The sequence below is a fragment of the Epargyreus clarus genome, unplaced genomic scaffold, assembly GCF_041222505.1.
Source record: "Epargyreus clarus isolate Ecla_fem2 unplaced genomic scaffold, WU_Ecla_fem_2.2 ptg000032l, whole genome shotgun sequence".
NCBI classification, from domain to species: Eukaryota; Metazoa; Arthropoda; class Insecta; order Lepidoptera; family Hesperiidae; genus Epargyreus; species Epargyreus clarus.
Genome location: NW_027332237.1, coordinates 6,493,491 through 6,506,113, shown reverse-complemented (window position 1 = coordinate 6,506,113; position 12,623 = coordinate 6,493,491). Strand labels below are relative to the sequence as shown.

At 35.1% G+C, this 12,623-nt stretch overlaps 1 protein-coding gene and 1 long non-coding RNA gene across 2 annotated transcripts in view; both read left to right on the top strand.

The window, feature by feature from the left end:
* The window catches only part of LOC140755173 (zwei Ig domain protein zig-8), a 191,412-nt gene that overhangs the window by 35,316 nt on the left and 143,473 nt on the right, over positions 1-12,623 (top strand). The gene's annotated exons all lie outside the window — the stretch shown is intronic.
* LOC140755083 (uncharacterized) lies at positions 988-6,865 on the top strand. Its single transcript, XR_012103729.1, has 3 exons — positions 988-4,445; positions 4,539-6,319; positions 6,660-6,865. It is a non-coding gene; the product is annotated as an uncharacterized LOC140755083 (long non-coding RNA).

Genomic DNA, 12,623 nt, shown 5'->3' with positions numbered 1-12,623 from the left:
TAAACCAAATCTAAAAAAAATAATCAAAAGCAAACGTTCTGTCCAAAAACTAGTAGGTTCCTAAACATGGAAACCAATCAGGCGGCTGTTTCAACTGTAGATAAAATTGTTTACTTACTGGATCGCTGGATACAAATATTAGTCCCCTTGTTTTTGCCGGACGCTATTCATTTCCGCCAGTGATGCCCATTCATCTGGACCCGTGATGTATAGAACCCACATCGGATAGGGAACTGTGAATAGATTCTAATTGTGATTGGGTTATATTTTTCAAAAAATGTGGCAGAGATAGAAAAGCGAACGCAGATAAAAGGAAAAAAAATGTGTTTACAATTTAAACAATGAAAAAGATACGTTTTGATTATTTAAACGTATCTTTTTGAATGGAAGAAAAGATAGAATGGATAAACATAATAGACTAAGTAGGAAAAAAGCGTAGTGGAAGCTCTAGGCCTCTTAAGTTCTTGGGAGAGACCTTTGTCCAACATTGCAACATAAGCAGTGCTGGATATACAGAGGAGACTTAAGAAACAAGTTAAAAAGTTATACCCCATATCATTACATTGGTAACATCTGCGTTGGTTGTAATCACTTGTGATATTTGAAACATAATAATATGTTTTATAAATAAACATAGCATTAAGACACACGGTCCACTTCATGGTATGTAGTCACCATCTCCTACGCATTGCAATACCAGAGGAATCGCTAGTGCATTACCAACTTTGAAGAAGATCTATTTTTACACTATTTTTGAAGTGTCCCATCTGTTTTTGGTTCGGGAATACCTCGACATTTAAATCTCCTTTTCATCAAAACTTAATTGATATGTAAAACACATTTTAATAACACATGTTAAAACAATAACAGCGTGCCACAAACAAACCAAAACAATGCACTGGAAACGCGCAAATGAAAACACAATCAAACTCGTGCATCTGGAGGCACGGCAGTGCCTCCGCCAAGTCGAGCCAAAAGAAGCGGCACGGCCGTACCATACTTTTCCCGAAGCAATTCGGCCCATTTTTGACCCCCTGTAACTTCGTTGCATATGAAGCTAGAAGCCTGAATTTTCAGGAGCCAAGCAAGCATTGTATAGACACGGTACATTTCAAATTTCATGCAATTTGAACCAGTAGTTTAAGAATTACAAGTAGTTAAAGTTCGTAATTTTGTCACTCACTCACTGACTGACTGACCGATCATCAAAAGTTTAAGGCACTTCCAGCAGACATAGAACGTTGAAATTGAGGGTACAATTAGTGTTTAGTATATAACTCATGGAAAAACTAAAATATTTTGCAATTTCTGTCCAGTTATCTAGATACACCAACTACATTAAATAACTTTGTATCCTATATAAGTTATATAGGATTACAAAGTTACATTTGCAGTTAATGAATCTGTGTTTCTGTCCGCGAAATGTACGAGTAGTAGGGGAGCCCATGATGTTAAATGGGTAGAAACTCGAGCGTCAATAGGACGTATACGATTGTGTAGATTACACGTTAGAGTGAAGAGAAGGTTGTGTGATATTTTTCGATTCACCGTGGAAATAGCTTCTAGATGATTCGAAAAATGTAAAAAGCAGAGTCAGACATACTCAAGGCGCGGAAGGTTAGTGATAGAGTATATATCTCTGATGCCGGAAATATGTTTATCTGCTGGTTTGCATAGGGGGACAGCCATACGAGAGGTAAAAATGGAAAAAAAGTAACCAGCACATTAGATTTTCAAAGGGGATATGAAGTTACCCCAGATGAGTCCCCCATTCGAAAGACTGACGATTCGATTCGAAAGACTGTCAGTGACTCTTCGAAAATGCAAAAAAAAACGTTATCTTGACACACTCGAGGGCGTAAGATTATTATACAGGAAATTCCAGCTGATGTTTTATGTTGCAGCTGACGATTTAGTGGAGGGGTTTTTTATATTGACGATTTGAAAAAAAAAACAGAATGAGAATATATAAAGAATAATGTATTTTCCATAAAATTTGCCTTTTCCTTTAGTTTGTTGTACACCATTACTTTCCAGGGATCCATGCTAATAAATGGCGCTATCAGATAGTGCATATTTTCTAGCATTATTTCCTTTGTATTAAAAAAAATACCGCACTCGAGTATGTCCAGGTATAGATTTTTTGCAACCTTATTACTCCCTAACGCCGCCCTCAAACCATCAGATTATAAATTTATTGTTTTCAGCATGTAATTAAGCTACTATAGATAATACGATTTTTTATTAATAGTCTGATGGACTTCCCTGGTTGAACCCCCCAAATGGATAGTTTAAGATACTCTATAGGATGTAAGGTATCTCCCATATCTTAATCTGCCGCGTTCGAGTCACTCTCGAAATCCCGTCTTGGGCTCCCCTACTATTATAGGCGACGTCAATTGTTTTTATTCTCGAGATAAAAGACGTTTTCAATTCCAACTTCAATTTAAATTCAATTCAAATAATGGGTGAAGTGCGAATCGAACTCGTACGTACACTGAGGGTTCCGTACCACAAAAATATTTGTTTATTTTATTTTTATTTTTACTAATTGATGTTATAGCAGCCATATAATGCATTGTGAACATTTCAAATGAAAAACGCTAAAAAATAGCAGGTCCTTATATGTTTGTCTCTGTAGTTCCTGGACTAAAAAAGGGTTACGATATCCCGTGCCTGTCGTAAGAAGCGACTACAAGGGGGCTTCCGAAGTTGGGAGTGGCAACAGGGAGCTCGAACCGTCCAATAAGTGTCCCCGGGAAGGACGGCGGTATGTGTAGTCGCATACCGTCGTGAACACCGGATAGTTTAGGAGGAGCGAAAACTGTTCTCCCAGGGCAGAGCTCGATCGAGGCATCGCGCTTAAAGGACTTCTGTTACGTTCAGTCGGAGATCCCGGAGTTCTCCAACAAACGTTGAGGACGGCCACCGGAGGATTTTAGTGCGGCTAAAGTCCCACATAACCCGGCGTCACTCCCACGTCGTCGAGTACCTTTTCAAGATTTCCTCCTTATAAAGAAAAAGAAGGTCCTTGTATGGCAACTCTCCTTTATTTGAAAGTTTTTCTTTTTACTTTTAGTACATATTGTTAAAGCGGCCACCATTATACATATTCCGTAAAAAAAATAAATTTCTATGTATTAAGGTTCCAGAAATAGAGCTCTATGTCAGACAAACGAACGGACAGCTTAGAAATAGGGTTCCGTTTTAAACTTTAGGTATGGAACCCTAAAAAGTTATATAATATCAAAAACATTCCGAATTTCTGACAAATGTCATGAGAAAAAAACTAGATGTTACGGCTAATGTGCCTAAATCAGTTAAAACGCAGATTAGCTTGTCCATTACCTAAAGTACAAAACGAGACTGTATCAATTTTCACCCCTTGACGTCGACCCGTGCATGCCATGATGCGTCGTCGTGTCATGAATTTACGACAAACATTGTATATTTTCACGAAACAATATCGCTTTGCGGCACGATGTCGCTATGTGTCACGATACGTCGTCGTGTCGTAAAAAGGCATGTGTTTTAGCCCTAAGAACAAGTCTGAAAAGATGTTTCGAATTTTAACTACATAGTTAATCTGCATATTTTCTAGCTAATCTTAAGTCTAGTTAATGTGTATGCTAACGTATTCTACAATCTAACGGTAACATACACAATATACAATAACTGTCGTGAGGTTTAGCAACTGTCACCGCATTATAAAATAATAATAAGTTTGTTTCCAAGGAAACAAGTGTTTAGGCAAAGGAGATGTTTCATTTTCGGCCATCTTATGTACATTATAACTAAAAAACACGAATAATTTGCATAATTGAAGAAAAATACACATATATTTTGATAACCTAAAGTATTCGTGTTTAAAAATATTTAAAATAAGCAATCCTCATTGAAATATTAAATATGGCGGAATACTGTCAATGTCAAGTTTTCAAAACTGTCGATGTCGGGAACCTATGTGTACCCCACACATAGGTTACTATACTCTTTGGATGTCGGTAATTCTGTATTTCGCTGTTTTTGTCGTAAAGTTATTGTTACCTTAGTACTTTACAACCTGGCTTTTGTTTTGGGTATCCCCTCATTATTTCTGAACTTAATTAATTATTTATAATAATAATAACAAAACCACCTTTTAAATAGTATCTGGTTTTATAGATGTAAGTGACATGTCAAATTAAAAAAGAAGAAGTTGTCAATTTGATATGCGTAAAAGTGGATATATACATATTATAATAGTGGACTCCAATGTAAACGTTGAATAAATATGTAGGTACTGATGAGAAGATTCCATTTTAATCCTGAATATGTTTCTGCTCTGTGCTGCTTACGATTATTGTGATTCTACCTTACTTGTTTACCCAGCTTATGTTTTATGGACTCTTGTGATTTTCGTGCGATCGCTGTGGATTGTGTTGACAAGGATTCAATATCATCAGGTAAAATATACATCAGTTGTTGTATTAATCGTGAAATAATCGTAAATAATTTTAAACTACAGAAGCTAATCTTTTTACATTTCTCTTTTTTAGATAATTACATTAGCAAGACATGGACATTCTTGGGATGACAAAATAATCAGTTATTATTGCAACTGCATCGCTGGGCAACGAACCGTACTCGTAGGTAGTTGCGCTCACATTATGCCCATTGTTTGATGTTTGGGCTGAGCTCGTCACAGGATGAAAATATTGATAAGGGAAGATATTTAAAATGAATAAATAATGTATTTAAGTGAAGAGTAAGTAAAATATGATCAAATGTGTACTTAAAGTTGTTTTATTTACACACTTAAATGTTTTAACTAAAATAAATTGGTATAGAAGTACATATTTTGGTATGTTTGTTTTAAGTCAAGATTTATGAAAGTAAATATAATTAATGTTTATCAAATATAGGCCTTGTTTCTCAATTCACACAATACAATGTTTATATATCTACGCCCATTCGCGTAAAAAAATATATTAAAAAGTATATAATGTATATAGTAAGTTAAAATAGAATGACAGATGACATTATTACGGTAATCACTACCGCCATGATGTTTTTCCACTGTTGTGTTGCAAGTTTAAGTGTAAATCATTGTTTTTTAACAATTAAACGAACATGATTTGAAGAAAATTAACCCCCTTCTTTGCAAGTTTTCTTAATTTTTAATATAGTCTACAAAAGGTGGCCGGGAGCCCATACATTTTGAAACATCTCCTTTCGGCCTTATTGAGCATAAATAAATGTCTATGAAAATATTTTTTATATGTAAGCACATAAAAAATTATAATGTTCACAATAGAAAATCCCTAATAACTTCTAAACGGATTACCCTAATTACACAATTCCTTTTGCCCTATCCGTTTTAGACATAAACCTACCAAATGGCATTAAAGACAAACCAATATATATACGAACAAAAAATCATGTTTTCAACTTACGTAATATTAGGTACGTAACATTTCAACGCAATATTACAAAAATTTAGTTAAGTTCGTTTCAAATGATTCGAAATAGGAAACTGTTATATAAATCGAGCTTAGATATCCACTTTATAACATATTCTTGCCATGATCACCAAAAATATCAGCTCCTAGTGGCTTGATAATTGATAGCTATAAAAAAACGAAAATCCACAGTTTAACGTTGAATTTAAACAACCGTCCATTGCACAATTAGGGTATTTTATTTTGCTCCATTGCTTGTACAAAACAGTTACAAACGCGTGTCAGAAATGAACTGACAGTCGCGCACGTATGCGCTCGAGTCCCCCCGAGATAACGAGTCGGTAAGTGGTGTCTACGTGTGCGTTACTTCAGCCCACTTTGTATGAAGATTTACTTCTGTTAGTTTTTATTTTGTGTTAGTACCTACCCGGAAAATACGTGGAAATTATTATAAGAAACCTTTTTAATATAAATAATTTTAAGTATGAATTTGTTAGCGGTGAGTAAACTTACTGAAAAAGGATTTACTGTTAATTTTGAAAAACGGTTGCACTATTAGTAACTCTATGGATATTATCATCGCAACTGGCCACAACGTAAATGGTATATATAAATTTAAACAATTTGTCAAATCACCGATATGTAATTTGACAATGTCAAATAAATATTGGCATAGAAGACTAGCCCATATTAATCCGGAATATATGCGAATTTTAAAGAATATTATGACTGGTCTTGATAATGTGAACATTACCGACGGATATGACGACTAGTAAGAAACCATTTCCAAACCTCTGAACGCGAACGAACGATATACTGGAGATCGTACATACAGATTTATGTAGTCCCATGGAAGCTAGTTCACTCAACGGTTCAAGGTACATGTTATTATTTATCGACTATTATTCTCGAATGACACGATGAATGTTTATTTTCTAAAACATAAGAGTGAGTCTTTAAGAAATTTAAAAAATATAAAGTGTTGAAAAAGGAACTAGCAAGTCGAACAAATGTATGAGATCAGATGGTGGGACGACATTTTGTAATAGAGCTTTCAATATTTTCTTATCAACAAATGGAATTCTACATTAGAAGGCGATACTGTATACCCCTAAACAAATTGTTGTGGTTGAAACAGCTAACAGAACTATTATTGTATATGCGACAAGTCTAAAACTGATGTTATCATTATTAAATAAATATTTCATTTCATTTCAGAAGTCAGAAGTCTATTATAAATTGAAACTAATTTGAGCAAGAGCAGTAAATACTGTGGTTTATATCAAAAACCGGAGTCCGACGAAGTCAGTGAAAGATTACCAATGATTTTTGTCGGATATTCAGAAGAAAGTAAGGGATGTCGATTATTTAATACGAAGACACGTTAAATCCCAATAAATAAATAAATAAATAAATCACAATCAGTAGAGATGTTTTAGAATGTTTTTCCTGAGGATAACGGGCATAATTTCAGTTGTCAAAATAGTAACTTTTTTAGATTTAATTTATTGTCATGTTCGAATGAAAGTGATGATGAATGGCAAGATTATTTACATAACTACAAAGACTACCTAAACAATTTAATTGCCTTTAAAAAATCTGTTGTTGAGATTCAACTAGTGGAAGGTACCGGAAAGGAAAAGAGTAGAAATATCTACAAAAAGGAATGAGATGCCATCAAAAACAATGCTTGTAAAAAAATCCAAGTCTCGCCATTCAATTCTTCTACCGTAAAAAGTCTTGAGATCTATGTAATACCAAGCCGGTAATGTATGCAGTCCCTACTTAAGAGACCTTCTGTCTTAAGGTATTATCTCACTATCTAACCTAACAACATCTTATGGGACCATACCAATTTTAAAAATATTTTATGTTCTAAATAAATTGACGTGGCAATCGTACTTGTGTGATGCGATATGATAAGATGAAAACACAATGTGACTTGCAGTACGATTGCCACGTTAATTTATTTAGAACATAAAATATTTTTAAAATTGGTATGGTCCCATGAGATGTTGTTAGGTTAGATAGTGAGATAATACCTTAAGACAGAAGGTCTCTTAAGTAGGGACTGCATACATTACCGGCTTGGTATTACATAGATCTCAAGACTTTTTACGGTAGAAGAATTGAATGGCGAGACTTGGATTTTTTTACAAGCATTGTTTTTGATGGCATATAAATTTGTAAAATCAAAGGCTCTTGATCGTTTTACAATGGTGCAAAGTCTCGACGTGGTTTTGTTGTAATTTAACGACAATAATGTGACATGAAACAATGGAATGAAAAACAAGCTTTTTGCGGCTGTGGAATGTGTCAAAAACCCAAATATCGCATTCGATGTACCTAATCAGTATTGCTTGTATGTAAGGGCTGTAATATGCGAACTACAGCCCGCGCTGGTGACTATCACTAAAGGTCGGCGACGGCCGTCTACCGTCCTCAGCGATCCATGACAAGAGACGATCGTAAAATGACGATCGGCAATAAACGTAGCCGACAATCGCAGGTTATCGCCGAAGGTCGTCAACGAAGTGACTGATAACGATAGTCCCTTGTCCTCCAGTCATCAGCAGGAGCTGTACTTTCGGCCCATAACTTGAATATGGGTTTAATCCAAAGCATTTTCGTCCAGCGTAACTCGATATTTTCTAGAAAATTGCTGTATTAAACGAGCATTTAACACAAATAGTCTTTGCCTCAGCATTGTTCTGATTTGAAGTCTGAAGACCTACTTATTTGTGGCCAACTTAGTCCTCACCAAAACATCCGTGGCAAACTTCAAATAAGACTCTGATATTATCTGATTATAGATATGCATCTGCGGCAGTCAACACTTACAGTCACATGGACTTCATGTTCAATTGTACATTCTATATTTAAAAGCAAATCCGCAAATCTCATTCGACGTATCACTAAAACCACAATTGTAAAAGCCATTGCTCCAAGCATGGCATTCAACAATAACATGATACGGTTTCTGACTTACCATAAACAATAGGATGTTGCACGTTCCTGCTTTTGAATCAAGTGGTTGGAGTAGGCATTCAGACCTTTTCACTTAAAGGTTGAAAGGGTTCTTGTTTGTGAAGGTAATGACTTTGTTCTGTTTTCAGTGCAATTAATAGAACGACTACTAAGCTTGTGGTTTCTAGTATCAATGACATTGTCTGTTTCTGCGGTTTCAAATCTAATGTTGCAACTTTGAAGCCATCAAAAGGCTATCAAACATGTCTTTATCGTTAAGTATGTGTCCTTAATGACATCGCGAAGTTCGATAAGGACAATCATTATCCTCTTGTCAACGAGGTTTTAAGGGATTTTCTGGATATTTATGGAACGATCAGATGTAGCGATAATTGGAAATACGCGAATAAGTGTTTCACATGAAATGTACTACGACAAGAAAACTATACATAGTCCTCAAGGTCGGTTGGAACTTCTTACAGACTTTAAGGAGTAATAGTTATGAAGTAAGGTGATTATGTTGAGTTTCCTCAAGGTGTTGCTACGAATGGCTAAAGTTTCCTCTTTACTCAAGCTTTTAACAACAAGACCCGGTGCTCCTATTTTCACGTTTTCATGATAAAACATAATTGTTAAATGAACAAATAGTATTTCAAATGACCTCAAATAATGCCAGTATATGAAGTTAATGTCTTGGAATGGTTTAAAAACTTTTCACAAATTTGGCACAATACATTTTTAATGAGAAATTTTGATAGACTTAATTCCGAATTGTCGACAATTTTGGGGAATGTTCCATATAATGACGTGACGTTCACAAATTGTACTATAAATGCTGACTTACGTAAAAAAATATTTTTCAGTAGAATCCAATTCAAAAATAACAATTTGGACCAGACAGGAGCATTTTACAAATTTAAGTAGCATTGTCATAACGAATACGTCCCAAGAATCCCATTCAGGCCAGACTTAAATTTAACTTAACCCATTCTCTGGATGAGACCTGAGCGGATAAAAATAAACTCACTCTATTTCGTACGGAAGAAACAGCTTTCATTACAATGCCTTTATTAATTCAAAAGTGTGTCACAACGCTGAGAGCACTTCAAAAGTTCGAGTTAGCACAATACGGGTATATGGGACAGGCCATTTGAATCTCGATCGAAAACAGCAATGGAAAGCATTTCAAGTAATTGTCAAACAAAAGGGCTGGTAATCGGAGTGCAGGGATGCTATTTTCAAGTAGTTTTGTAGTGAAAATGTTTCAATTTTAGGGTTAATCTGCATGTAGATCGATAGACATTTGAAACTTGTAGAATGCAAATATATGAGGCAACAACATGTAAATAGGAAAAATATAAACCAATATAGACTAAACTAGCCTCTATGAGTATCATAGTGTAATTTAAATGATAAAAAATACATGTGCTATAATAATGTAATGGTTCAGGTATATAATTTTTGGTACAAAAACCGGGTGCCTAAAAATAATTATTTGTTGAAAGGGCAAGTACCTAATATAGCACAATAATGTCACAAGGACAATCTAAGAGAGTTCAACGACACCATATAATGTTAAAATCAGTCAAGTCATTTAGGCCAAAAATTAAGACATTATGTACATACGCACGTTCAAAAAAACATTACCCTCCGTAATTGGTTAAAACGTGTAAAACATTGCTTTTTAATATTCGAAACGCATAAAAGTTACTCCAATCATTGGATTTTTCAATAGCCTACTGGGTGTCTATTGCTATTAACTTTTGTGCATCAAAGCCCCGGGATCGCTAACGAATCTGATATGAATATACTGTAAAATGGGAATACTCCAAATAAATGGTGTGTTCATATAGAATTTTTATTTATAATATAGGAGTAGCAGACGAGCATGCAGTCCACCTGATAGTAAGTGGCTACTACCGCCCATAAACATCTGTAATCAACCCCAGATAGGTTTAGATATTCCTACTTGAGGTCGGCCACTGATGCGCTGCTGAGGACTAAGCTAGAACGCCTCGGAAAAGTCTATCTCCCTTACCAAACCTTTCAAACCGGAACACAGCAGCGCCTAACACTGCTGTTATTAGGTAGAAATAGGTGTGGCGGTGATGCCGCCGGAGTCGAACCACAAAGGGTTCTACCACCTTCAAAAATAGATACTTTACTTTTAAATGTCCAGTTGATTTATAACTAAAAATGCCCGCGTTCATATAGATACTTTACTTTTACATTTGTCCAGTTTACTTATAACTAGATATGCCCGCGGCTTCGCGTTTAAAAAAAAATACATACATATAACTGAAAAATTGTACCTTAATTGGAATAACAGTGGCGTCATCTTTCGAAAATTGGTCGTACCAACTCAGTAACCTTCGTGGACTCATGCACAACATCTTTGCTAAAAATCATCACATGATCAAATGTATACGTTACGATTTTATAAAGGATATACAGATAAACATTCATTTTTAGATACATATATACAAGTAGATGTAGAATCAGTTATTTCTACTTTTTGGAGGTTTAATAAAACACCAAGACCAACGGACAGAATAACATTTTAAGTCCATCTTTTGCATTCAGAACCCTAAAAAACCTAAAACTTCTTAAGCTCATAACCCCAATTTGTGGGACATTTTAAATTAATGCCATAAAATGTAGTTGGTTTGGCAATAAGGCTGCAAATTGCATCACACTTTTTCAACGAGGTCTGTTTATTGCTAAGATTGTGCCAAATTGTGCTTATTATTATAATGTTGCGTTTGGAGTGCCCCTGGCTCAGTAATATGAAACGATAACAAAATCTTAATTTCTAAATGAAAAGTAATTAAAATCTGCTTGGTCAAAAATTGAATTCAGGATCTTGCATGAGTTATAATGTAACGGCATCTTATTCTTCAAAACCACACACCTATATTTGTTTTGTACACAATATAGGTCTGTGTTCAAAACCCATCTAGCTTAAACTATAAGTGATCACAAAATCCACTATTTTACACCGGAAAATAACTATTAGGTAATCGAATAAAACAAAATTATCACTTAATGATCGTGTAAAAAGTGATTAAAATAAAAATAACAACGAAAAAACACCCAACTGTTCCAAAATACACCCAATGTATTTTTAAAAAGACATCTATCTCATATGTTAAATCCATCAAGCCGTTTGGGGTGCAGGACATGCTAAAGCATGACATATACATAAGCTTGTAAAACACTAGGATAATTGTGAAATAGAAAAAACTCACCTAGAGTTTTTTTTATATGTGTGTAGGATAAACATTTACTGAAATTACCACTGGACCACGACATGTTCGCTACCCCAACTCATGAAAATTGCATCGATATACTCGTATCACCACTCTCGTCATCTCTACCGTACATTTCGAATGGCTCAAACGTAGTGCTCGCCTCCTCCATTACTATGATAACGTCAATCAAAACCAATCAGTGGTGTAGCATTCGAACCCTGTCGTTAGTTCGCTTCCGATTTGGGTTCGTACTGTCTTTTAATGGTGTGCCTTCATCGTCGCTTAGCTGTTCCACTGATGGGCACGTGCCCCATGCTATAATCAGTATGAGTTTTTACGTTTGCTCGAAAACGGTCATCGTTTACGTTTTCGGACATACACCGAAACAGATACAACCAAAATTTCTCATAAACTTTTAAAATGCTGAAAAGTCAATTGTAACCACATTTAATTTTACATTTTTTTTTTCATTTCTAATTTAATTTTGATACCGTTATTGTTCTGTTTTTGAAATAATTGTGCAGTTTTAGTTCCGAAACCGTCCACGGGGCGCTGTGTGGGCGAACGTTAACAGTGACCGTTTTCGAGCAATTTAAAACGTACTAAAGGTTCAAAGATTTAAAGTGGTAAAATCCTTTGCTTCGACACCTTAGGCGACATAGCTACATCTGTTTTTACCTAATATCAGCAGTGTTAAGCGCTACTGTATTCTACTTTGAGGCATAGATTAGTCAATCTAGATCTATGTCTGGAGGTTTCAACAAGACGAGAATCGATTCTGAATACGGAAATCATAAAGACTCGGCAGAATTGTTACAGTTCCATGAAATATTATCAAAAAGATCTCTAGACTTCTCATTACAAATCCAATCTATTTTACAATGAATTTCGTGAAGCATTTAGCACATTCGTGATTTAACTAAGTTTATATTATTAGTAATCTCGCAAATCTTCAGTCTTTACG